The 26,808-nt window shown below is 42.0% G+C and overlaps 1 protein-coding gene and 1 pseudogene across 2 annotated transcripts in view; one reads left to right on the forward strand and one right to left on the reverse strand.

Annotated features, from left to right (window-relative positions):
* The window catches only part of Plch1 (phospholipase C eta 1), a 163,553-nt gene that overhangs the window by 39,311 nt on the left and 97,434 nt on the right, over positions 1-26,808 (forward strand). The gene's annotated exons all lie outside the window — the stretch shown is intronic.
* Positions 7,344-14,481, reverse strand: LOC119826511 (annotated as a pseudogene).

The raw sequence follows: 26,808 nt of genomic DNA on the forward strand, positions 1-26,808 counted from the left end.
ATCTTGGTCATAGCAGATGGCCTGTTTCCTAGCTGTTCTTGCATGTTCATTTTTCTGTGTGCTTAAGGACCAGCTCTTTTAGTTTCAGAAGAAATATTGTGCAAAAATTTTTACCATTGTTGCTCTTGCATTATCAAATATTTCTCTTCCATTGTATCTTCTTCAGGTTAAGTAAGATGCTAGCTTTGCCTAAGGGGGATTTATGTGTGTACATGGGTGTACATACCCAGTACTAGTCATCGATTTCTCTCTTTCTGACTCCCCGCCCCCTGTAGTGCAGGGGATCAAACCTTTGGTCAAAGCAAGCACTGTGCCACTGAGGTACAACCCCAGGCCAATTTTCAATTTTATTGAATTAAAAACTCATAAATGATATTAAATTCTCAAAGGCCCTTTTAGCATTTCTGGAGATAATTGCACGCTTTCCCTTTTGGTATCTGGCAAATAATGAATTGCATTCACAGGTTTCTTAGACAAGAAACATCTTTGTGTTCTGTAGAAGTTTCACTAGCTAATGTGCTGCTGTGCTATGTGCGATTGGTGTGTATGAGCGCGTGTATGTGTTTATGTGTATGTGCAGGTATGTATGCACACCCAGCAGCAACATTCATGGGTAAGGTTTGCATGTAGTTATTTCTTTCACAATCTGTTAGGAAATCAAGTTTAGGTGCCAGAATTATATTGGCTTCACAGAAAGGATGGCAGTTTAAATATTTCCTAGACTCTGAAGCAGTACAAATGGCAGGTAAGTAGCTTAGGGCTCATCTATTCTCGGAAGGTTTGATTGAATTCCTCCTATAAAAACACATTAGTCTAAGGTATTTCTATCTGGGGGCATAATAGTCTCCATTTCTTTGTCCTATGAAAATGTTTCAGATAATATGCTTTGGAATCAAGGAGGGAAATATTTTTAAGGAAAATTATCTCTTTATGTAGATTTTCAGTGTATTTGAGCTGGTGAAAGATTCGGTATTTCAAATATAACTTATATTTCAATGGTCCATTTCTGTTTGGTTTATTTGTGTTTTCTCTTTCATTTCTCAATAAGTTTGCTGCTATCTTTTTGTTTACTTTGTTGGTTTTCCCCTCAAGAATCTGAGGTTCAAGTTTACTTAGTCATGTTACTCTCGGTTTTGATTTTTATTTTTGATTTCTTTTTGTGAGCTCTCTTGGTTTGCTAGTCCTCTGGATGTGACCCTTTCTTTCTGGGAAAGACTTGTAGTCTCCCAGTCCTGGGTCTCCACAACCCTTTCTGTTTTCCATACAGTTAATGTAGTCTCCTTCTAGTTTGGCTTTGCTGGTTGAGGCTGTTTATTATTTGCATGTAAAGTGAAAATTTTGCTACTTTTTTGAAAAAGATTTTTTGTTATTTTAATCATGTGTCTGTGTGTGTGTGGGGGGGGGGATATGCATGTGGTGCAGATGCCCAAAGAGGGCAGGGGATTCCCCTGGAGCTGGAGTTACAGGTGGTTCTGAGCCACCTAATGTGAATTTTGGGACTCAAACTCAGGTCCTCTGAAAGAGCAGTATGTGCTCTTAACTGCTAAGCCATCTCTCCAGCCCAGTTTTTAGTATTCTTAAGCCCAGCTTATACCTGGGCTATGTGTTGCAAATGGTTTTATTTACTTTGTTTTGGTGGATGTTTAGAAAGGCTTGGATTTCAGAATCTCTTACTGCATGAAGATTCTGAAAGTGAAAGATTAATCCAATAAGGTAAAATTGCTGAAACAAGAAGTGAATTAAGTTAAATATTTTAGTTAGAAACTAAAGGTGAGCACTTTATATAGAAAGCTGCCTAAAGCCGGGCGGTGGTGGCACACGCCTTTAATCCCAGCACTCGGGAGGCAGAGGCAGGCGGATCTGAGTTCGAGGCCAGCCTGGTCTACAAGAGCTAGTTCCAGGACAGACTCTAGAAACTACAGGGAAACCCTGTCTCGAAAAACCAAAAAAAAAAAAAAAAAAAAAAGCTGCCTAAAGAGTTTGGTAATGGATGACCTTTCTGTAGACATCTTAAAGTACGGACTGAGGAGAGAGAGTTAGAGGTAATGCAGTGGAGACAGACAGCTGGTTTTGAGGGACTTTTCTGTTATACATTATAGCATTACAGAGTAGAGACTAAGTGAAGGCTGTAGGGATGAAGACAGTTTTTAAGAGGCAGAGTTTTGCTCTGTGGTTCTGGCTTGAATATTCATAGGCATGAGCGTGCTATTGCTATGCATGCTGCAGCCCTGAACTTCGGGGATCAAAGCATCCTTCTGTGTCTCTCACTTGAGGCCCTAGGACAGCACATGTATACTGCTACATCTTTGCTTTTAAGGGACTGGAGGATTTTCAGAGGGGCTTGAAGACTGTTGTAGATAATAGGGTAGAAAGAAAAACAGCTGGAGTGGGAAGAGCAGGAAGTAAAGATTGTAGAAGGAAAGATAAAAGCGGTAAGAGGATGAACAGTTCTCAGTGACCTACGGCTAAAATCAGGAGCAGAGTTATCAGCGGAGTGAGAAGGATAGTGGCGGTTCGAAGAGAAAATGTGTATAGAAGTTATTTCTGATACAATGGATGATAATAGCGATGACTGCTCATTTGAAAGAGTGAAGATGAATGCAAATTGAATCACGTCCCCGTGTTTTGTGCAGACACAGAAACGAGGAGAATAGGAGGTTATTTGGTGAGGGAGACTGGGTGAGGCTGAGTGTATGTGTAAAACCCTGGAGCATCGTTAGTGGAGGCCTGGGGCATGTAGGCAGCTGAAAACGCCAGCTGCGGGCCAGAGAGATGGCTCAGGGGTGCCGGTTAAATTCCAGGAATACTCATGGTGGAAGGAGAGGATCAACGCAGGAGAGCTGCCCTCTGACCGCCACAGGCTCACCGTGCTGTTTGTTTGTAAACACAAGCATGCCAGTAAGCTTGCACACGTTTAAACAAAGAGAAAGCCAAAGGGTGGAACTTCCCAGCGGGGCTGGATAATTAGGATACTGGAGGAAAGAGAAGAAAAGCTAAGAATGAGATGGTGGTCTTCTAGTGGAAATCTTGCAGTGGCGCTTGAGAGAATTACACAGCTAGCGGTAGTTCTACTGTTAAAGGTTTAGGGTGGGACCTAACCTAACCTAAGGGGAGGGTGAGGTGAGTGAAGTTATTACATACAAAGCGGTAATGAAATGGCCGGAGCGCGGAGCACCGCCCCATTCCGAATCCACGTCACTAGGGAATACTGTTCAGTGGAGAGGGGGAGCTTGGCTATAAAATCAATGAATGAGGGAGGTTCTGGCAGTTTGGTCTGTAACAGCGGTGAGGCAGGCTGTAGGGGACGTGACAGTGAATCTGTCCGCAACTTTGTTTTCAGGGGTAAGGAGAAGAGGGGTCTCAAAGCAGCAGCAGGGGAGCCAATGAAGTCAGATAAAATGCCTGACACTTTCCTCGCATGGACTAACATTCAACATATGACACATGGTGCCCAGTGCTATGGTTTAGCAAATTAATAACCTTGAAATTGTAATACTATGTTCAAAGTACGCTTAACAAATATTAGTGTGTTCAATGGGATCTCTACAATCAAAATGGATTTTTTTCTTTTTCTTTCTCGCTTTTTTTTCTTTTTGTTTTTTTTTTTGCTGAGCTGAGGGGAGTTTCAAACTGCTTTAACAGTGGGTGCGTTTGCTGGATCTGACTGTGTGTGATGCTGCCGTCTTCCTGTGCACGAGACAAATGGCACAGCCCAGATGTATACATCAATGGCAAACTCTCCAATGATGTGATCCAGGAAGTGCAATGCACTGCTTTGTAGCCTAAGTGTTATAGCCGCTTCTTGAAGGATGCAGTTGCTTGAATGATTGAAGTTAACTAGCTTCCTGCTGCCACAAGTCTCCGGGAGTACTCGGAAAAATGAGAGAAGAGGTAGGGTTAGGTCAAAAGCCAAATAAATGTTAACGTCTGACTAGGACCTCGCTTGTCCTCCTGTGCACGTGATCTAATTGATCTTTGTGTTCACCCAGAAAATCAAACTAATCAGCTTGTTCTGCGTGCTTAACCACATGGGTCCAAAGCCACTGAGGTCCAGCTTACATAATTTTAGAGATTCCTGGAGGGAGAGAGCCTAGCAGTTAGGATTTGAAAAATGAAAACCAGTAGGTATTCCAGGGTTTCTTTTAGTTTATGCTGGGTTAGAATTTCATCTCTGAGAACAACTTCGGAGAAAATACTTGGAATATCTGATCTGCCTGTAAATAAAACTGAAAGAAGGAAGTAGGGGCTCCTTATGTTAATGTCCATAAAAGGCTGGTGATGGTAATTTCCTATTGAAACACTAAAGTAACAGGAATAGAAATGGAGTACGTTTATCTTCCAGTATCCTTGCTTAGTAATATTAAGCTCCAGATATTTTCTCATTGTAAGATACTCTTACTGGTCTAAAGATTATAGCATCAGTGTATGCTTATTAGAACAACTGATAGGCAGAAGCCTGTGAAATAAAATTTAAAAGTCCTCTTAAGTCACATCTCCTGCCTGTATCCCATGCTCTATAGATGTTAACGGTTGACATTTGGTTTGTATCTTCCTTACTTTATGCACAGGCAATTATACTGTACTTTAAAAATGAAAACCTATGTTGTTATATATTATGTCTGACTAATTGGTTTTGGTTTCTTTGTGTACTGTGCACATTTATGTACACATTAAGTTTATCATACAGAATATTTTCAACATGAAGATGCCCACAACCCCTCCCATGTTCCCCCAGCCCTGGCTCCGCCTGAAATTTATAGCCTTTTAAGAAAGATGTTCTCGTTACACAGTCTGCTCCCTTTAAGTGTCTGTACTTCTTTCTCCAGGGGTGGGGCCCCCTAGAATTCCCTGTTCCACATTAGGATGCCTACTGCTATTGTCCTTTCTCAGGTCTTGCTCAGACAGCCATATTGTTGAAGTATCATGGGTGAAGATTCCCTGGCATTTGTAGGAAACAAAATCAAAACAGAAGGTTTTTTAGTTCTTTGGCTCTTAGCAATCTTCCCATCCCCTCTTATCTAATGTTCCTTGAGCCTTATGTGTGGAGGGGTTGTCCATAGTCACTTGTTCTCTGCATTTTGACCAGGTGTGGTATTCTGTAATGGTCACCATCTGTTGTAACGTAGAGCTTCTTTAATGAGGGGTGAGAGCAGCACTTATCTGTGGGCATCAGGATAAGTATTTAGAATGCAGTTAAGAATGATGCTGGTTTGGTAAACTGACAGTAGCAGATTCTTCTTTAATTCATAGTGAGGCCTATGATCTCGCTAGCCACAGGCTAGCGTCTTAGTTGAGGTTTCTATTGCTTTACTATAACACCATGACCAAAAGCAAGTTGGGGAGGAAAGGGGCTATTTGGCTTTTACTTCTGTATTGCTGTTCATCATTGAAGAAAGTCAGGACAGGAGCTCAAACATATCCTGAAGGCAGGAGCTGAAGCAGAGGCCATGGAGGGGTGCTGCTTGCTGGCTTGCTCAGCCTGCTTTCTTATAGTACCCAAGACCACCAGCACAGTGATGACACCTTCCACAATGGGCTTGACCCTCTCCCATCAACCACTAATTAAGAAAATGTCCTACAGGCTTGCCTAATGCCCAATCTTATGGAGACCCTTTTTTTTTTTTTTTAAATTGAGGTTTTTCTCCTCTCAGATGATGTAGCCTGTGTCAAACTGACATAAAATTATCTAGTATAACTAGGTTTCTAGTAACATGAATGATTTCCCTGCTATTGAGAAGGTCTTAAGTCTAGTTAGACTGCCGTTGGTTGCAACCAATGGATGCATCTTTTGGGCTATCTTGCCATGCTGGTCATTAAAAGTCACAACTGGGCAGGAATGTTGGTCGCTTCTCTCCCTAAGCTAAGCTTGCACAGTAGCTTCTGGTACTGTGAAAGTTAGCCCTCAGGGGGGAGGCTGTAGGTCAGACACAGCTTCAAGGGATCTTCTTAGTGCCGTGTCTGAAGTGCACGGTGCCTTCACCAGTCGAGACTTACCTCCAACCTCCGGGCGGCAACCAAAGACAATAGTAATAGCCTATATTGACTTGGGAATTTCTTGGGCTCCCCTGGCCAACCACTTGTCTGGGTCTGGAGTTTTTATAGTGCTTGGATAGACTATTGTCAGCACAGGTGACATAGCTTCATTTAAGCTATCTATGTGTACTCATATACAGATATGTATTATGTAATTTTAGTTAAATATATATGATTATTTATGGCTTTAAAAATTTAGTTGTTTTTCATGTCTCCCTCTCGCTCATTCTGTAGCCCTGCACCCCATTTAGTCCCCACCTCATATGCTCTGTGCACCAAAGCCACAGATTTGTCAAATTCTAGTCTTTAAATTTTTAGTAGCTGTTGCTCAAGTGCTCCCCGTGTGCACGAGAATGCTGTTTATTCGCATTCCAGCCAACAGCAGACTGTGTCAATCTTTTAAATCTAGTTAGCAATAGACTATCATTGTTTAATTGCCTCAGCTTTGAGTAATAGCACCCCTGGGCATGTTTTCATGCTTAGTGGCAATTTCTTCATCTCAGCGTTGTCTCTATGCTGTAACCATTTATATGTAACAGTTATTAGCATTAATATTACTGAAGGTTCTTGAGACGGGATCCAGCCCCGAAGCCCAGGCTGACTGGGGTGATTCTCAGGTTCCTCCCCGCGATACTGGGGTTACAGGTACACACCGGCAGGCCCCAAGGGTTTTTCTTTTTCCTGTTGTCTCGTCAGAGCTCACTGGATGTAAGCTAAAGGCATCATCAGCCCCGGATGTTGCAAATTATTCATCCACTTCTTCAAAACTTAGGACTCCATGGACGTCACACACATGGCAGTGGCCAACAGGAATCTGTGCGAGATGCCCGTGGAAGGACGGAGCCCAGTGGCTCTCGGGTTGGAGCCACGGTCAGGAGACCTCTTGTCTTCTGCGGCAGGATCACTGGCCACCAGCAGTCAGGTCTGGCCCCGTCTATGCCATTTGAAGGAAGTGGCCGTGGTGCAAACGTCGTGCCTCCCTTTCCCTGTGTTGACTCCACCTCTCCTAGGTAGGAGCCTAGACACCAGCTTTCCTGAATAGCACCAGAGCCCAAGCCAAACCCTAAGCCTCTCATCCTGCTATGAGCAGGCATAAACCATCTTCTCAAAGCCACTTCCTCTACTACCAGCGGTCTCGCGTAACTTCCTAGTTAGCTGTCTGGAAGTAGTTCTTCATATAACTGATGAACTTAGCTTCTATTCTGGGAAGAGAACCACTTTTTCTATACTTGATGCATTTTTGCCTTAATTTCTTCTACAGAACTAGGTACTTTGGTAATTTAAGAGTTTTTAATTTTTTTTTTTTTAATTTAGGATTCTTGATCTTTTGGTCTTGGTTTGATGGTTTTAAGTCTTTTCCTTTCTTGCTTGATTTTTGTGCGTTTTTTTTTCCCCACTGGAATATCTCACAGATTCTCCACTGGAGCTTTTTTTTCATCAAAATCATCATCATCTACATCATTTTATTCTTTTATTCCACGATAGATTGCTTCCCAGATATTCTCCTCATCTTCTTCTGACTCTGCATCTTCCTCTTCAACCACTAGGCATTGTCTGCTAATGTGCACAGTCCCTGAACCACACTTCAGCCTTAGGACCCCAGGTAGTGTCATTTCAAAGCCAGAAAGGGAAGTTGTGTTGTACAGACATCCTGAGTCTCTAGTATTCCTTTAATTGGACTGCCTTCTTAATTCATTGCTTCTGCCTCCACAATGTAACTCATCCTTGACCCCAGGCCATAAACTGACTTTTCTTAGTGGTAATTGGTGCTCAGTTTCACCACTCCCTATTTTAAGGTAATAACCTTTGTAGGCATTTAGCTTACAATCAAAAAGATATTCCGTGCCTTTGGAGAGCCCGTGTTCATGTTCGTTGACTCTTCCATGAGCTGGAGACACACACTTCCTTATGGGAGCAGCAGGGTAGAGATAATTGTGTACTGCTCCTCAGAGGGGCCTGAATTGATTTTGATCAGGACATTATGAAGTTGTGGAGGGGAGTGGAGGGACGGCTGGAGCTGCCTCCTGCAGCCTTCCTGGTCTTACTGCTCTCAGGTAGCTTCAGTCACAACTCTAAGTCAAGGCTAATGACAGCTGCTTGAGTTGGTATCCAAGCATGAGTTCACTTATATCCCACGTCTGTTCTAGTTGTGTCTGCCCTTGTGTGCTTGGGCCCCAGCTGTCCTCTTAGCCCAGCTCTTGTCCTCCTAAGCCACAACCAGGCAGACCTTCAGAAAGGCTAGCCTAGCGTTGGTCCTGTTGCCCAGTTGGCAGAGTGCTTTTCCAGCATGCACGAAGCCCTGGCTTCCATCCCCAGCACCTCCTGACCTGGGCTTCTTGTCCCACACCTTGGAATGTAGAGGCAGGAGGATCAGAAGTTCAGGAGTATTCTTAGCTATCAAGTGAGTTCAAGGCCAGCCTGGGATATAGACGATCTCGTTTCAAAAGCCGGTCAATCAATCAACCAATGAATACCAGCAAAACAAAAGCCCAGCTACTCGGGTAGCCTCCCTGATTGAAAGGCTCCAGGGGTCCTGCCTTTCCTCCTGCCCAGTCACAGCTCCTTCAGCAATGGTGGTGCCTGGTAAGGAATTGTGGGACCCTGTGTTTACTTGTCTGTATGCTCTTTGGTCTCACAGCACAGACATCAGACTTCTACAGAGAAGCCTGCGTGGAGTCTGTTATCATTTGCTTTGTCTTTCTGTCCTGCTGGACATTTTGGGGGCACTCTGACAAATGTTCTGACATTATGTTGCCAAATTTGTTGTTTTAGGTCACTCATGTCTGCCTGATGGAGACAGACATTCATTCTGTCTCGCTCACTCACTGTGCTGTCTTAGCCCCCAGGAATAACCCATACACACACTAAACACTCACTATTTCATTGAAGCAGAGAGACTGGCTGTTCTATGAATAATTGACACTTTAGGAAATTGAGGTGTGAGCCGAGCAGGCCCTCCTACCAGCTGGAAGCTTGGCATTCACCGGAGTGGGCAGAAGCCTGCTGGGAAGGACACCAAAGCCAGAAGCTAACAGGCAGGCAGAGGCTACAAGGGTCCTGCTAAGGCAGGGTTGTGCTCCCGAGAGTTCTGTGCAGGGCTGTCAGCATTATTTGGTGATGGCTCTCCCGCCTGTTTCTTTCCTTTGAGCCTGACTTGGTGGCTTTGAGGAAGTTGCAGCTGATCATTGAAATATCTTCCACACCACTCCATCGTTCCTTCCTGGAGCTGGCGATACTAAAATTTATAAGCCGTGACCCTCTTGGCTGCACCACGGGCTGGAGATATTAACATTACAGCCTCACTCTTCACATTATGTTCCCCTCCCTGCTCTGCCAGCCAGAGCAACATTTTCATACCTTCCAGGTTCTCAAGGGAAGCATGGAAGAATCCCTTTCCTAATAACTTGAGGTAAATATGGCAGGTAGAACCCCACAGACTTCCTCCCTCTGGGAGTGGTGTCAATTCTGTTGTCTTGTCCTGGCAGAACTACTAGGGGAATGGAAGCACACAGAAGAGGCATTAGTCTGACCGTGGATATTAATGCTTGCAAGTCCTTGCTGCGTGCCTCCCATGCCTGAAGACATCTTCCACCTCAGATTTTAAAGAAATTTTGATTTTTGTTTGAAAGATTATTGCAAAAAAAAAAATTAGTCTCTGAGTGAGGATGTGGTATAGATTCAAGTGTTTGCTGGCCTTAGCTTAAACCTTTCCACATCCAACTCTGTCTGGGCGTGTTCCTTCGGAGAAGCCTCTGGACACTGGCTTTGGCTGAGCTCTGTGTGCGCCTTTTGTTCTCTCTGGTCTCCTAAACTGACGGCTTTGTTGACGTGCAAAGAAAATGTAATTTCCTGCTACTTGTGTCTTTTGATCTCGCTAAAAGATTCCTAGTTTGGAAGAAGCAGCTTCAGGAAATGTGTGTTGGCGTGATAGAACTGTCCGCAGGAATATTTTTATTAGGCGCTGTTGAGTGAGGCAGTCACAAGGTCTTTCATCCTGACACTGTCAAAGCATGTGTAGGGAGTCCTTTACATTGAGTACAAATGCTTGGGTTTTTTTTTTTTTTTTTTTTTTTTTTTTTTTTTATGGCAGGGCAGTGCATTCATTTTGTGTTTTGACTCTTAGGTTAAGATTTCATGCATTTTTTATTAGCTATGCTTTCACATCCCCAGCCTACTGAGTAGGAAAGGCAAATGTGTTTGGCCCTGGGCGATACAGCATTAATACAGAATCTTTTGAGTCTGTGGCAAAGAGGTAGAAATCAAGAATGAAGGTGATAGCTCACTCTGTACAGCCACAGACCCTGTTTCTGCATCTGCATCTGTTCTGTGGACATAGTCTATGTGTGAGGATCGAGTCACCAAGGCTAGCCCATACCGAAGTGGTGGAGAAACAGATTTTCCTCAGGGAAGGGTGTCAGAGAATTTGCAGATATGTTTTAAAGCCACTGTAGATACGTCTTGTAACATTCCTTGTGATTCATTGCTTCATTGAGATATTTTATCATAAACCATCCCAGTGAAATAATTAATTAATTGGTCCTCCTGTCTGTTCTTATGTCAACACCAGGCTGTTTTCAGTACTGTAGCTCTGTAGTAGAGTTTGGAGACAGGGATTGTGATGCCTCCAGAAGTGCCTTTATTGTACAAGATTGTTTTGGCTATCCTGGGTTTCTCACTTTCATATGAAGTTGAGTATTGTTCTTTCAAGGTCTGTGAAGAACTTTTCTGGGATTTTGATGGGTATTGCAATGAATCTGTAGATTTCTTTTGGTAAGATTGTCATTTTTACTATGCTGATTCTAACTACCCAAGAGCAAGGGAGATCTATCCATTTTCTGGTGTTTTCTCCAATTTCTTTCTTCAAAGATTTAAAGTTCTTTAAAGTTCTTGCCATATAAGTCTTGTTTGGTTAGAGTTACTCCGAGATATTTTATGCTATTTGTGGCTATTGCGAAGGGTGATGTTTCTTTGATTTCTTTCTCAGCCTATTTGTCATCTGTGTAAAGGAGGGTTACTGATTTGTGTGTGTGTGTGTTAATCTTGTATTCTGCTACATTACTGAAAGTATTTATGAGTCGTAGAAGTTCCTTGGTAGAATTTTGGGGGTTGCTTATGTAAACTATCATACCACAGCAAATAGTGAAAGTTTGACTTCTTTTCTAATTTGTATCCCCTTGATCTCCTTTTGTTGTCTTACTGCTCTAGCTAGAACCTCAAGAGCTATATTGAATAGCTATGGAGAGAGTGGACAACCTTGTCTTGTTCCTGATTTCAGTGGGATCGCTGTGAGTTTCTCTCCATTTAGTTTGATGTTGGCTGTTGGCTTGCTGTATATTGCCTTTATCATGTTTAGGTATGTTCCTTGTATTTCTGCTCTCTCCAAGACCTTTATCGTGAAGGAATGTTGTATTTTGTCGAAGGCTTTTTCAGCATCTAATAGATGATCATGTGTTTTTTTTTCAGTTTATTTATATGGTGAATTACATTGACAGATTTTCGTATGTTGAAGCATCCCTGCATCTCTGGGATAAAGCTTATCATGGTGGATGATTTTTCTGATGTGTTTTTGAATTTGGTTGGCCCTATTTCATTGAGCATTTTTACATTAAGGTTCATGAGTGAGATTGATCTGTCATTCTTTCTTAGTAATGTCTTTGTATGGTTTGGATATTAAGGTAATTGTAGCCTCGTAAAAAGAGTTTGGCAATGTTCCTTCTGTTTCTATTGTGTGGAAAATTTGAGGAATATTCGTATTAGGTTTTCTTTGAAAATCTTGTAGAATTCTGCACTGAAACCATATGGTCGTAGGGTCTTTTTGGTTGATAGACTTATGATAACTCTTTCCACTTCTTTAGCAGTAGTAGTCTGTTTAATTTGCTTATCTGGTCTTGAATTTAATTTTGGTAAGTGATATTTATCCAGAAAATTGTCCATTTCCTTTAAGTTTTCAAATTTTGTGGAGGACAGGTTTTTGAAGTATGACCTGATAATTCTCTGGATTTCTTTCATTTCTGTTATTATGTCCCCCTTTTCATTTCTGATTTTGTTAATTTTGATATTTTCTCTGTGCCTTTTGGTTAGTTTGGATAGAGGTTTGTTTATTAGGTTGATTTCTTTTTTGAAAAACCAACTCTTTGTCTCATTGATTCTTTGTATTTTTTTGTTTGTTTCTATTTGTTGATTTCAGCTTTCAGTTTGATTATTTCCTGCTTTCTAGTCCTCCTGGTTGAGTTTGCTTGTTTTTGTTCTAGAGTTTTCAGGTGTTCTGTTAACTCACTAGTGTCAGATTTTTCAGTTTTTTTTTTTTTTAATGTAGGCATTTAGTGCTATGGTTTTTCCTCTTAATACTGCTTTTATTTTGTCCCATAAATTTGGGCATGCTGTGTAGTCATTTTCATTGAATGTTATGAAGTCTTTAATTTCTTCCTTGATCCATTGGTGATTCAGGTGAGCAAATTCATTTCCATGTGTTTGTGGACTTTCTGGAATTAGTGTTGCTGTTGAATTCTAGTTTTAAGCCACAGTGATCCATTAGAACACATGGGGTTGTTCCAATTTTTCTGTATCTGTGGAGGTTTGGTTTGAGAAGGTTCCATGAGGTTCTGAGAAGCAGGTATATTCTTTTATGTTTGGATGAAATATTCTATAGATGTCTGTTAAGTCCATTTGAATCATAAAAATCTGTTAGTTCCCTTATTTCTCTGTTCATTTTCTGTCTAACTCACTGTCCAGTGGTGAGAGTGGGGTGTTGAAGTCTCCCACTGTTAGTGTGTGGGCTTTCTTGTGTGATTTAAGCTTTAGAAGTATTTCTTTTATATATGAGGGTGCCTTTGTATTTGGGGAATAGATATTTAGTATTGAGATTTCCTCTTGATGAATTTTTCCTGTGACTAATATGAAATGTCCTTCTTGTCTCTTTTGATTGATTTTAGTATGAAGTTTATTTTGTTAGATATTAGGATAGCTACACCAGCTTGTTTTTTAGGCCCACTTGATTAAAAAATATTTTCCCAATCCTCTACTGAGAGGCGATATCTGTCTTTGAGTTTTAGGTGTCTTTCTTGTATGCTGCAGAAGGATGGATTCTGTTTTCGTATCCAAACTGTTAGCCTGGGTCTTTTTTATAGGTGAGTTGAGTCCATTTATATCAAGGGATATTAATGACCAGTGATTTCTGTCTCCTGTTAATTTAGTTTTTGTTGTTGGTGATGTTATTTTCTGTGTTTCTTCCTTATTTTGGATTTGCTGTTGTGATATCATCTTTTGTCTGGTTTTGTGGAGGTAGCCAACTTCCTTGGGTTGGAGTTTTCCTTCTAGTACTTTGTTTAGGGCTCAGTTTGTGGCCAGGTATTGGTTAAATCTTGTTCTGTCATAAAATATCTTGTTTTGTCCATCTATGGTGATTGCTGGTTATAGTAGTCTGGACTAGCATCCATGGTCTCTTAATGTCTGCATGGTGCTTGGCCATGACTTTTTGGCTTTCATTGTTTATATTGAGAAGTCAGGTGTAATTATGATAGGTATGCTTTTATATGTTACTTGGTGTTTTTTTCCTTTGAAGTTCTTAATATTCTTTCTTTATTTAGTATGCTTAGTATTTTCATGATTATATGATGAGGGGACTTTTTTGTGGTGCAGTATATTTGGTGTTCTGTAAGCTTTTTGTATATATATATCCTTCTTTAGGTTGGGAAAGTTTTCTTCTATGATTTTGTTGAATATATTTTCTGTGCTTTTTTAGTTGTAATTCTTCTCCTTCTTTTATACCTATTATTCTAAGGCTTGGTCTTTTCATAGTGTCCCATTTTTCTTGAATATTTTGTGTTAAGCTTTTGTTATATTTAATGTTTTCTTTGACCAATGAGTTTATTTCCTCTATAATATCTTCAGTGCTTGAGATTCTCTCTTCCATCTCTTGTATTCTGCTGTTTATGCTTGCATTTGTGGTTCCTGATCATTTTCTCATATTTTCTGTTTCCAGAATTCTTCGGTTTGTGTGGTTTTTTTTTTTTTTTTTGTCTCTATTTTGGTTTTCAGGTCTTGAATCATTTCTTTCATCTGTTTGATTGCTTTTTGGTTTTATTTAAGGAATTTGTTGATGTCTTCCAATTTTTTTTTGTCCATTTATTTGAGGTAATTTTTCATTTCCTCTTTAAGGGCTTCAAACATTCTCCTAAAGTTATTTTTAAGGTAATTTTCTTCCGATTCTTCTATATTGGGGTATTTAAGTCTTGCTGTTGTAGAACCACTAGTTTTTGCTGGTGGTATGTTGCTCTTTTTGATGTTGAGTGTGTTCTTACCTTGTCCATCCATCTTTTCCTCTGCTGTAGTTGGGGCCTGTCTCTGGCGATCAATCTTCCAGGTGCCAGTGGATCCAAGGCTCAGATGATTACTCCTCCTGCTGGAGTTAGGGCCAAGGTTCCAGTCACCCTGGAGGTCACTCTGCATTCCTGATAGTTGTTCCGGCCTACTTCCACAGAGGTTGCTTGCTTGGGCCTGCTCCTACTGACGTCGCTGGCTCAGGTCTTGCTCCATGGAGTTGGCTGGCTTTGGTTTACCCCTGTGGGGGTTGCTGGCTTGGGCCTACTCTGGAGATAGTCATTGGGTGTGCTCTGGTAGAGGTCACTAGTTTGGGTCTGTTCCTGTGGCTGTCCCTGGCTTTGTGCAAGTCTCTGGCTCGGGCTTGCACCCTTGGTGGTCATTTTTTCATATCTGCTCCTGCAGAGGTAACTGGCTCGGGACTTCTCCAGCAATGGTAGCTGGCTTGGGCCTTTTCCCATGGAGGATGCTGGCTCAGGCTTGTTCCCATTGAGGTTGCTGACTCAGGTTTGCTCCCATGGAGGTTGCTGGCTTGGGCCTGTTCCTGAGGATGTTTTTGGCTTGGGTGTGCTCCTGTGGAGGTCCCTGGCTGAAGCCAGCTCCCTCAGTGGTCACCTCCTTGTACCTGCTTCTGCGGAGGTCACTGACTCAGGCCTGTTCTCGCAGAAGTCCCTGGCTCAGGTTCAGTCCTGGAGAGGTCCTAGTTTTAATTTTTAAAAGGAGGAACCTGTTTATACTAACAGAAAAGGAACTATTTGGGGGATATTTTGTTGTTTTTGTTCCAATGTGGAAGTAATAATTGAACATACAAAACAAAAATCTACCAAACATGACTTGGTATATTAGTGACTTCTTTGTTACTATAACAAAATACCTGAGGCAATTAACTTATAAAGAGAAGAAGGTTAGTTTGGCACAAGACTCAGAAGATTTCAGTCTTTTGGTTAAGGGAACACCTTGTAACAAGAGTATGTGTGTTGGGGCAATCAACCACATAGTGACTCACAGCCCTTTCTGACTCCAGTCCCAGGAATCCAATGCCCCATTCTCACTACTGCAGGCACTAGGCATGCATGTGGTATACATACATACATACATACACACACGCATACATACATGCAGACTTACACCCATACACATAAAATGAAGATAAATCTAACAGGGGTGGGGGAAGCTGGGAGAAAACATGCTAAAACCAAAATAAAGATGGCCACTTCCTAGAAGCTTCTGTAGCAGGGACATTTGTTTCCCTTTAATGCGCACAGACGTCAGAATACTGCCGAGAAGGTTCTTGTTTAGGAAATCATCCCTACATGGAGTGCCCCACCCTACCCAGAAGTCTGGATGGAGGATATATGGGCACTCTGCTTGGTGTTTGAAGCCTGGGACACCTTATCGAAGCAGTTTGTGCCTTGTCGCCTGAGGCGTTATTTCCTTGATCCAGAAAATAAGGGTCTTTGATCTGCTTTCTGCATCCAGTTCGGATCACCTACTTGGTGAAAAGCTTGACTCCGAGGTATAAGAGAGATGAAAGAAAGGGCATTGCTCTTCAAAGTCAGCGTGAATGGCAGTTTATTTAGAGAAACCTTTTGGACGTAATTGAAGGGCTGTCCATTAATCAGTCTTGAGCTGTATTTCCAGAAAACAAAATGGAGTGGGCCAAAATAAGGTTAGGTAGTTAAAAATTGGTTGAGTTGCCCCAAATACCCACCATAGAAAGGATAGAAAATGGATGTTTCTGGGTGGAGAGTCTGATGCCCTTTTCTTAAATTTCTGGTAATTGTTTTCACTTGGATATAGTTTACCAAGGAAATGGATATAAACGGCTGACTTTCCTGGTTGGTTGCTATGTTAGTATCTTGACTGGTTGTTGCTCCGTAATTCTGTGGCAGTCTTTAATATATGAGTATTCCCTTTAGCGCCAAAGTTACAGAACAGAACGGATGCTGTGGCCTATTGCTGTTCTTTCCACACATGCACTTTTAATGTGTCTCGGCTTGGGTGGTGGTCCTTGGGACAGAGTAACTCCAGATACTGCAGGATTGGTGTGTTGACTATCACTTGATACAGGAAGTCTTGAGGGTATTCTTTCTTGTATGTTTGTGTTTTGAATTCAGAAACCAATAGAAATATTGTGTATTGGTCTAGAGCAGTGATTCTCAACCTCTGGCTCGTGACCCCCTTGGGTCACATATCAGATATTTACAATTCATAACAGTAGCAAAATTACAGTTATGAAGTAGCAATGGAATAATTATTTCCATACACGAGTATCATTGTTTCCCCTTCCCCTCCCCCAAAGAACTGGCTCTATTTGTTTATGATAAAAATCACTATAAAGTGAGATTTTTAATGTGTATACAAGTTGAGATTTATTATAAAGAATAGACTCCCATGATAACAGAGGTGGAGAAGTCCTATGATCTAGGCAGGCTGGAGGCCTAGGAAAGCTGAGTAATCCTCCGTTGTGAAAACGTACCACATTTTCTTTATCCATTCCTTGGTAGAGGGACATCAAGGTTATTTCCAGGTTCTGGTTATTATAAATAAAGTTGCTATCAATATAGTTGAGCAAGTGTCCTTGATGTATGACTGAACATCCTTTGGGGGTATGCCCAAGAGTGGTATAGCTAGTTCTTGTGGTAGGTTGATTTCCAGTTTTCTGAGGTACTGCCATCCTGGCTTCCAAAGTAGCTGTACAAGTTTGTGTTCCCACCAGCAATGGAGGAGTGTTCCCCTTGCTCCACATCCCCTCAGCATGAGTTGTCCCTGGTGTTTTTGACCTTAGCCCTTCTGACAGGTGTAAGGTGGAATCTCAGAGTCATTTTGATTTACATTTCCCTTATGGCTAGCAATGCCGAACAATTCCTTAAGTGTTTCTTGGCCATTTGAGATTCTTTTGTTGAGAATTCTCTATTTAGATCTGCCCTCCAATTTTTAAATTGGATCATTTGGTTTGTTGATAATCTAGTTTCTTGGGTCCTTTATATATTTTGGAAATCAGCCCTCTGTTAGATGTCGGGTTGGTGAAGATCTTTTCCTATTCTGTAGGCTGCCATTTTGTCCTTTGATGCTATCCTTTGCCTTACAGAAACTTTTCAATTTTATGAGGTCCCATTTATTAATTGTCAATTTTAGTGCCTGTGCTATTGTTGTTCTGTTTAGGAAGTTGTCTTCTGTGCCAATGTGTTTGAGATTATGCCTCACTTTCTAGCAGATTCAGTGTAACTGGATTTATGTTGATGCCTTTGATCCACTTGAACTTGAGTTTTGTGCAGAGTGATAAATATGGATTGATTTGCAGTCTTCTACATACCAACATTCAGTTAGATCAGCAACATTTGTTGAAGATGCATTCTATTTTTCATTGTATAATTTTAGCTTCTTTGTCGAAAATCAGGTATCTATATGGGTTTACATCTGGGTCTTTGATTCTATTCCATTGATCCACATGTCAGCTTTTATGCCAATATCATTTTTTTATTACTATAGCTGTGTAGTGAAGCTTAAAATCAGGGATAGTGATATGTGTGGAAGTTCTTTTATTGTATGAGACTATTTTAGCTATTCTGGATTTTTTGTTTTTCCATATGGAGCTGAGTACTATTCTTGCAAGGTCTATAAAGAATTGTGCTGGGATTTTAATGGGGATTACATTGAGGAGAGGGCACTCCTCTCATCTGATACTTCAGGAAAGGAACTTTAAAGGCATTTGTTTTGCAGTCCCCGTTTTTGCTTAAAAATCAAAAATTGGTTTTGAAAAAAAAATCACATTCATTTAGTTTGCATTTATGTTGTAGGAATCAAATGAAAATTACACAGTGAGCCTTCTAGCCTGGCTGAAGGTCAGCTTTAAACATGGTTTTCAGGGAGCATGTCAGATGTGTACTTGAGGAGTTATCATGAAGGAAGCCTTTCTTATCGTAGAGCCTTGACGGTCTCTTTAAACACCCAACTGGCACTTCTCTTTCTGGCTTCCTATTCAGTCATATTTACAAGTGTAGAAAGCTCCAAATTGTAAAGGATTTTGATAGATCTTGTGACATTATTTCTTGACCTTTCAGATAAGATCAAGTGTAGAACACTTTTGTGGAATTAGCCAAGTGTTGATACCTTGTGGATTCACATGTTGGAATTCACTAAGACAGTCATTAAAGGACCAGCCAGAGCCAAGAAGTGACACAGCAGCAGAGTCATTGTCCATTCTCCAGGACAGTTCTCAGCCACGCCTCTGCTAACTACTGGGAACTTGGCGGTGCCTTAATCTCGTCTAGTCTTATTGATTTGATTGCATAATCATGGCGTGTTTTGGTCTAGGGAGCTGATATCTCATTGATGCCGGAGTTACAAAATGAACGTTCGTTTAATATTTAGATGTTATATAAAGTAAGCCTTTCAGAAAAGAAACAGCTCGTCTGCTTTAGTCATGCTGGTACCCAGTGTTCTGCCTTAACAGTGGCACATCCCAGGACCACGGTGCTGAGTTACCACATCAGCCTCCCGACTGCAGCCTTGCTCCGCTCCATCCCACTCTCCACTCTGTCCGGGTGCTCTTTGTGACCATTACCTCATCGCGGGTCACTCATCTCAGCCTCCTCTGTGGCACGCAGAGTCCTTGAAAGAGGTCCGGGCATCACACTTTCCCCCTCTGCCATTTCGAGCTCTGTTCTACATGGCCAGTTTATTACTCGGGCAGCCTCAATAGTGAGTCATCTCCAGGATCCAGGGGTGACCAGGCTTCAAAGGAGCTGAAGAGCAGAGCCAGCCCTTGTTGTTCAGCTCTCATCTCTGTGCTCCCACAGCTGCCTCGTTCCTCTTCTCCACAGGCTGCTTTGGCTTTGGCTGCCTTGGGAATGGCAACCCACAGTTCTCGGTTCCCATGCCGTTCTTGTAGCTGCTCGTCAGAGACGGTGACTAGTTTGACAGTGTCTACACAAGCTCCTAGGAAAGTTGGTTGTTGGGGCGATTTGGAGTCCTGGCCTCCAGCTGCTCTTCCCTGCTGGGGATCTTTACTTTCCTTCTGATTTGAGTTACTAAAAGCTGTGTCAAAGTTGTTTACCAGCTCTGCTTCACGAGCACGTGTTGCCTTACCTTGAGGATCAGAGGATAAGGTTTTCACCTGTTGGCCCACTTGACTGTTGGGTATATAAGCCTCCATGGTGCTATTGAATAAAGGGCTTCTTAGCAGTGACTACAGGTCCGTGTCTCTGTCTGTCTGTCTGTCTGTCTGTCTGTCTGTCTGTCTGTCTGTCTGTCTGTCTGTCTTTGTGTGTTTCAAACTCCAGCCCCTTGCCCGATGCTCGCGAACTGTATGGTAGCGCAGAGAGCACAGACAGGTGTTGTGCACTGCAGTTCATGCGATAGGCAAGAGTACAATTAGTGCAAGATGCACAGATGACCTGGGACTGTGGGCACTGGCTAGGAGAGCAGCCTGTTGCTTTGCAAGGTGGGAAGAAAAAAAGCCGTATCTCAGTGTATTCTCTGTTGCTATAGCGAAGTACCCGAAGCAAGGTATCAGAGAAAGATATCAAAGCTAGATACATAGAAAGAATAACTCTTGACTGAGAGCTTCCTGGCAGGTGGCATCACAAAGGAAGAGAGCTCATGGCAAGAGAGGCAGAGAGAGAGAGAGAGAGAGAGAGAGAGAGAGAGAGAGAGAGAGAGAGAGAGAGAGAGAGAGAGAGAGAGAGAGAGAGGGAGGGAGGGAGGGAGGGACTCGCCTTTCTGTTCTACAAACAACCCACAGTGGCAGGAACAAAGGAGCCATATTCTTGCTCCCTGGTGGCGATACCACCTACCTAGCCACCTCACAGTGCCCTCTGCGTCTTAGTGGTTCTGTTTACTTGTTTAATAAATATTTATGGATTACTTAGATTATTTAAGAATATTGCAAAATACATGTGATATGCTATCATATGTAGTTCAAAGTTGAATTTAAGTTTTTAGGAAACATATTAAGTATTTAAGTGTCAGTTACTGGTTTTTCCAGGGTTAATATCATTTATTTGCTAATATTTTCCCCCAGATTTTGTTCCAATATTATGTCAGGCAGTCATCTACTTTAATCATTTGTCTGTATGGATGCCTGTGATTTATTCATCAGTTTTATTGATTCTAGTTAGAAGCAACTAACTAAGGGTTAGACATGTTGGGAAAATAGAAGTTTTCCAGCAGCAGTGTTGCGTGACATTGTGTTTTTCATTAATTAAATAGCGAGAGATGGGTTTTGTGTAATCTGGGAAGCTGGAGGCCTTATGATTATGAACATGGCAGCCTGCCCGAATAGTCTCTAGTGTTGGAGGTAGCTCAACGGTCAGGACTTCGCAAGTAAACAATCACATGCAGAAAGAAAAACTGGAAACATCATCATATGAATCCAAAATGACATCCCAGCTGGCTGCTTCAGGAAAAAGAGAGATTAGCCTTGTGAGCCAAGCCAGGCGTCCTCCATGTCCGTAGTGTGTGCTGCATTGTTGAAAAGGTTTTCTCTCGTTTTCCGTCTGCTTAAATTTCGTTCCTTGTGGGGACTGATGCCAGGGGGCGCACGTGACTGGCTGGTGGTTTATGTGACCGAGTTTTAAAGCTGTGTAGGGCTGAAGTCACTTATCTTTCCTGTGTTTGTTGAGGGTGAAAAAGCAGACTCCTTCAGGGAGGTCTGGAGCTGGACATTTCTGCTGAGCACATGAAATGCATCTTCTTACAGTAAAGTAGGGCACAGGCTTCATGATGTGTTCTTTTTTTATTTTTTAAAATACGTCTGAATTATTCTTGTTTACTTACGTGTACATGTATATGTCTGTGTATGAGGAGGTCGGGGCGCATCAGATCTGGAGCTGCAGTTACCGGCAGTTGTGAGCTGTCTGATGTGGGAACTGAACTCATGTCCTGTGCAAGAACAATGTGTGTTCTTAACCACCGAGCCATCTCCCCAACGCCAGTGTATTCCTAAGAGGGAATACTTAAAGACCACTCGGAGAGTGGACCCATAATAAGAATAAAGAGAAGCAGCCCAGTCTATCAACAGTGTCATCGGTAAAGCTCAGAAGGCCTTTTGCTTCGTGTTGGGGCTTGAACAAGGGACCTCACACACAGTGAGCAAACGTTCTAACATGAATCCATGTCTGAAGTTATGTCCCCTTTGAGTCCCTTGTTCCCCACCGTCTGCTTGGCTAATACTCTCAGGGAGGTCTGCCTTTCAGAGGAAGAATATATGTTAATAATCCCTTCCAGGATCCCAATTTGGATAAATTTCTAGCTGCCTGTTGTCTCTGAAGCAGGTGATTTGAAAGTTCACTTGAAGTCCACTGAGTTCGCAGAAGCAGATGTGTGGAGAATTTGACTGACTCGCAATAACTGACAAAGATAATCTGGTCTTCAGATATGATCTGGCTTTTACTCTGCAGACGTGCAGGGGTTAATATGATCTGATAGCTAAAAGTCAAAAATAATGAGATAGGAGTTACCAAGCACAGTTTCCATATCCATGAGGTAAAAGTGCTAGTTGTATATAGGTGGCACTTCTCATTTGAAGGACAAACTATAGACCCCGAATCTGCTCCTCAGCCAAGTGATATTTGGTCAGCCTCAGGATCATATCATTTACACCAGAAAAGGACTTAGCATGTTTTTAATTGGCTTCTGGTCAGTGTTTTGATGCTTTAAATTTCTAGTCCACAACAGACTGATATTTTTGTGTAATAAAATTAAAATTGATTATTAAAGATATGAAATCAAGACCTAAAAATGCAAGCTTCACTTTTTTTTTCTGGAGACAGGGTCTCACCATGTAGTTCAGGGAGACCTCAGACTCAGCGATCTGACTGCCTCTGCCTCCCAGTGTTGAGAATAAAGGTATACACAACCATATTCTGCCCCCCCCCCAGTTTTTATCTAATCAAGCATATATAGAATTGTTAGAAAAGATTCTGAGTTGTTTGAAGTTATTTATACCTCTGAATAAATCTACTCTTGTGGCCTTTTGTCCATTATGAATAGTTTGCAGACTGGCATAAATCCTGGGATTATCCTTTGAGATATCAAATGTATTTATTTAGTTGGAGTTGAAAAGCCAAACCATTTGAATAACTTCTCAAATTTTATCTGGATTTCATGTTTCGCTGGTGTATTTTCTTAATGACAAAGAGGCATTCACTGCATCTCATTTCCTAACAGAGCCCCAACGAACTGGTCCTGTTCCAGGGAAGGCTGGGTTAATTGCCCAATCCTTGAAATTGTGATCAGCTTGATTATTCTAGCTTCCTGATGATGGTTGGTGTAGTGAGGCAATTAGGCAGGAAATGTTGGTACTTGAGACGTTTTCTTCTTTAATCCCAGCACTTGGGAGGCAGAGGCAGGCAGATCTCTGTGAGTTCCAGGCCAGCCCGGTCTACAAAGCAAGAGAAATCCTGTCTCAAAGAAACCAATTCTGTCTCCTGTTGGAGACAGAGAGAGAGAGAGAGGGAGAGGGAGAGGGAGAGGGAGAGGGAGAGGGAGGGAGGGAGGGAGGGAAGGAGGGAGGGAGGGAGGGAGAGAGTTTCTTTCCTCTTACAAACAGTACAATGAAATAAAGTGAAGCTAAGAGACGCAGATCTGCTTCAGCCTTTCTGGTAATTTGCTGACCATAATAGAAAAATGGAAGAATTGAGTTTTAAAAAATGTTTTATTTACATTTATTTTATCTGTGTGTTGCCCACATGTATGGATATGTGACACGTGTGTGACACGTCTGTGCAGGCCAGAGGAAGCAATCAGATTCCCTAAAACTGACTGGAATTGGCGGAGGTCATGAGCCACCATGTGGGTGCTGGGAACTGAGTCCAGCCCCCTCTGCAAGTGCAGTAGGTCCTGTTTACTGCTGAGCCATCCCCCCCACCCCCCACACACCAAAAGTTGGATTTTAATGAATTCCTGAAGTGTTAAATAAACTAACATCTGACTGCCTTCCTAATATTCTATTCTGTGGTATAAGAAATTCGTTCTTATTTTCTTATGTAAGTCATTTGAGCGTCCTTTTCTTTGCTGTAGCCTACAGCACCTCTACAGTAACCTACCAATTAATATGTACAATACTTTAATGAGTTCAGACTTTAAAGAAACTCAATAACTGCTCAGATGATTATGAATCGATTTCTCATGTAGCGTTCTACCCCGAGGAGTGGCTTTTCATCAAAGGCAGCTACCTTTACATTTATGGGCAGAAAACCTACAAAAGTAATAAACGGGCTATAGAATCTGTTCTGCTAGCCAGTGTTTAAGAAACCGAACTTGCCACAGTCGTAAAAAGGTTTGCGTTGAGATGCTGGGCAATTCTAACTTTTGAGGTGGTGCAGGTCGATTCAAGTCTGAGTCTTTTGTTTGAACGTGGAAGGTGGGGAGTGAAGTGTTTGTAATCCTCCCAGCGAGCTGCAGGATTTGGGCTGTCAATATCTGCTGGAGGCTCCGACTGAGCGAGGGCCTGTGTGTTACGTTTCCTCCTGGGCACTGTGTTCTCAGCCTTTAAAGTTCATGGAAGTGCTCAGGCCGATGAAGACGGAAGCGGCAGGGTTTGAGAAGTATATACCTAGGGATATAAAGACAATGGTTGCTAGACAGCTGGGGAGTTGGAGCATATGAAAAGAGAATAGGAAGGGGAAAACAGATACGGACCAAATAATGCCGTTTCAGCATAGTCGGCAAGGTACCTGGAGGGATTTAAATTTTTTTAAAAAAGTTTTATATTTATTTATCACATGTGTATGTCTATGCATCATGCCCACATGTACATGAACCTACAGAAGCCAGAAGAGAGCAATGGATTCCCTGTAGGCAGTTGCAATTTGCCTGGAATGAGTATGGGGAACTGAACTCCACTCCTTGGCAAGGGTTGCAAATGATCTTAACAGCTGAAGCATCTCTCCAGCCTGGGATTTTATTTTTTTTAATTATTAAATAAATCGCATTTTAAGACTCTGTGTCATTATGTCTGAGGTACTCTTCTAAGCATTCTTTCTTCCTTCCATCCCTTCCTGTGACTGATGGATATTTTCTGAGTGGTATGAATATAACAGCTTATCATTTTTATCCCTTTAATTTGTAAGGCACACTGGTATTACATGTGTTCACAATGCTACGTACATCCGTCGAGAAACATATTTTCTCACCATTTTCTTCATCCCCAGTGTTTTTTGTTTGTTTGTTTCCCTGAATGTAGAGGGTTCTCATCCCAAGCCCTGGTAACTTCTAATCTGCCTTCTTTTCTGTCTTAATGGAATTCCTATTGTAGAAATTTCACCTGAATGGAATTTTATGTGGCATTTTGTCTGTTCTCTTTCACTTGGCATGTTGTTTTCAAAGTTGTCCATGTGGTAGCATGTATTTGTAGCTGAATAACTCCAGTTATATAGATAGCCTAGACTGTACCCATGTATGTTTGTGGATGTACTGGTGCACATAAGCATGAGGGGGCCAGAGGACCACCTTGGTGTCATTTTATAGGTGCTGCCTATCTTATTTTGCAACAGAGTCTCTCGGGGGCTGGAGTATGTTAACTAGCCAAGGCTGTCTGGTCAGTGACCCCTAGGTATCTATCTCTCCTACCCATCTAGTGCTGCGGAAACAACCCCATGCTACAATGCCTGGCTTTCTCTTTCTGGGTCCTGGGGATGGAGTTCAGGTCCCTGTGCTTGCAAGACAAACGCTGCAGACTAAACTATCTCTAGCCCACAGTTTTGAATGCAATTATTGGCTGGACGTTATTTGAGTTGTGTTTACTCTTGGCCATTGTTGACTGGATCAGTCCTTGTAGTTTATCAATTCTCAGTCTTTCTGTTTGGATGAGTCCTTGTTTTCCTAGTGATGTTCAGCATCCTGCCCCACGTCTCACTGTTGGTCCTTGTAACCCATAGTCCCACCATTCTGTTTCTCTCCACTTGAGCCCCCACACAGCAAGACTGGTGATGTCACTATTGATTTGACTGTGGCCGGAGGGGAAAACGCAACAGTCCTACCTTGGACGTTCTTACCCCATGCTTGCTGTTTGTATATAGGAACGTTCAGCACAACTGCTCTTCACTTACAAGGCAGGCATTGCAGGTTAGTGCAGCACACTGCATGTTTATTGCTTGGATAAACTGTTAATATTGTGTGTGCTTGTTCATGTTGATTGCAAATCTGATTAGGGTGAGAAATGCCCAGGATGCTAGTACAACACATTTCTGGAGGTGTGTGTGAGAGTGTTCCCAGAAAGAACTCACTGACGGGATATAGAGATGGAAAGTAAAAATGAGTAAGAGACTGAATGTCTCTCTGTGTGTGATTATATATATATTTATAAACATAATATTATGTATATTTATATGTATATAAAGAATTTCATATGTATAGAAAATACTTTATATGCATATAAAATGTTAGACAACAAGTGTTAAAGAAAAATGAAACAGTGAAGAAATGTAAAGAAATAAACCTGTTTCAAGGAACGTATTGCCAGGAGCATAAGGAGATAGATGCACTTAAAACACAGCAATCCAACGACGACTACAACAGATTATTTATTTATCTTTCTGTCTATCTACTTTGGCGATTGTGACTGACTTTCTGTGTAGTTCAGGCTGACCTTCAATCTTGCTTCAGCCTCCCAAGTGCGAGGATTCCCTGTGTGCACCCTTAAACTTACAGGTCATTTAGAGTGCTTGACTTCACAGGGCAGATCCCTGTTTGGACCGTGATGTGTTTGAGAAAGTGTACCCCGAACATCAAGCAGCAATGTGTGTTGTGACTTCTCAGCCAAGGGGACTTCTGTGTCCCACGGCAGCTTCTATCCCCATTCCTTCCTTTCAGGGACCTCAGCAGAAGTGAAGAATAAGAGTTCTTCTGAAGAGTTCTTCCCATCAAGGAGAAAAAAAAGTTTGTTTGAAATAGACCCCCAGCCCGACAGGCGGTGTGAGCAGTAGAAGGGAATTGGGGTTTTATTCTCCAGAAAGGAGTTTTGATGTTTCTGTGTCTCAGGTGCAATGCCAAATGGAGGACCATCTCAGGATCTGACAAGTTGGAGTGGGATCTTGCTTAATAAAAGAATTCAAGGGAGGGTTTCTTCTCAAACACAATTACTGTGAGCACTTGGTATCACAGGTCCTGCACAGGCTGTTATTCTACAAACCAGAGTGGAATGTTTACAAAGCTGGTCCTGTGAGTGTAGCTCAGTAGTAGAGCACTTGCCTAGCATGTGGTGGGGAGGGGGGTGGGCTCTGAATTCAGTTTCTGATAACGCGTGCGCACACAAACACACCACAAAGAAACAACAGCAAAATAACAAGAGAAAATAAGAATAAAGAAGTTAATCTCCTGTTAAATATAAACAGCTGAGCCAGCCTTGGTGGCACACACTCAAATACTGGGAGGCAGAAACGGGAATCTCTGAGCTCAAACCAGCCTGGTCTACATAGTAAGACCCTGTCTCAAAAACAAAATAACGAAATG

The sequence above is a fragment of the Arvicola amphibius genome, chromosome 11 (assembly GCF_903992535.2).
Source record: "Arvicola amphibius chromosome 11, mArvAmp1.2, whole genome shotgun sequence".
NCBI classification, from domain to species: Eukaryota; Metazoa; Chordata; class Mammalia; order Rodentia; family Cricetidae; genus Arvicola; species Arvicola amphibius.